Raw genomic sequence first — 640 nt, 5'->3', positions numbered from 1 at the left:
TAACATACTAGAAATGTAAAGAATGTGTCAAAGACTTTAAATAGTTTTTCCACTTGATTGTATGTAAGATAATTCATACTGGAGAAAACTAAGTGTGAAGTATTTGGCAATACTGTTAATGACCAAATCTTATTGCACAGTAAAGCATTTATACTTGAGAAAAATTGTACAAATACAAAGGATATGGAATAGCCATTAATATCTGCTCACATCTTAATATCTATCAGAATGTTGGCACTTAATAAAAGCATAATAAATGCAATTACTGTCAAAAAGGAAAATATAAGCCTTTAAAGCTAAGTGTATTCATTTTGAAGACAAATATTACAAACATAAAGAAGGTTTTAGTACATTTTGTGTATCACAGATCTTATCACCCACATTTTGTACTAGAGAAAAACCCTGAAGCAGCTGCTCAAACTTTGTTCAACATCAGGCATTCTGTATTGGAGAAAAATTCTGCAAACGTAATAAATTTGGAAAAACCTACTTTTCAAAACCTATAGCTTAGAAAACACAAGAGAGTTTATACTAAAATACGTTTTTGCAGGCCAGACATGGTGGCTCACGCCTGTAGTCCCAGCACTTTGGGAGGCCGAGGCAGGTGGATCACCTCAGGTCAAGAGTTCGAGACTAGCCT

The 640-nt window shown here is 33.9% G+C and overlaps 1 protein-coding gene across 1 annotated transcript in view; it reads left to right on the top strand.

Annotated features, from left to right (window-relative positions):
* The window catches only part of LOC108590234 (uncharacterized), an 87,610-nt gene extending 87,335 nt beyond the window's left edge, over window positions 1-275 (top strand). The window contains exon 5 of the mRNA XM_078359885.1: window positions 1-275. This exon is cut by the window's left edge and continues 1,177 nt beyond it. The gene's annotated coding sequence lies outside the window, so the exon portion shown is untranslated.
* The last annotated feature ends 365 nt before the right edge of the window (window positions 276-640 follow it).

Source organism: Callithrix jacchus, chromosome 22, assembly GCF_049354715.1.
Source record: "Callithrix jacchus isolate 240 chromosome 22, calJac240_pri, whole genome shotgun sequence".
Lineage (NCBI taxonomy): Eukaryota > Metazoa > Chordata > Mammalia > Primates > Cebidae > Callithrix > Callithrix jacchus.
This window is presented reverse-complemented; position numbering and strand designations above follow the sequence as displayed.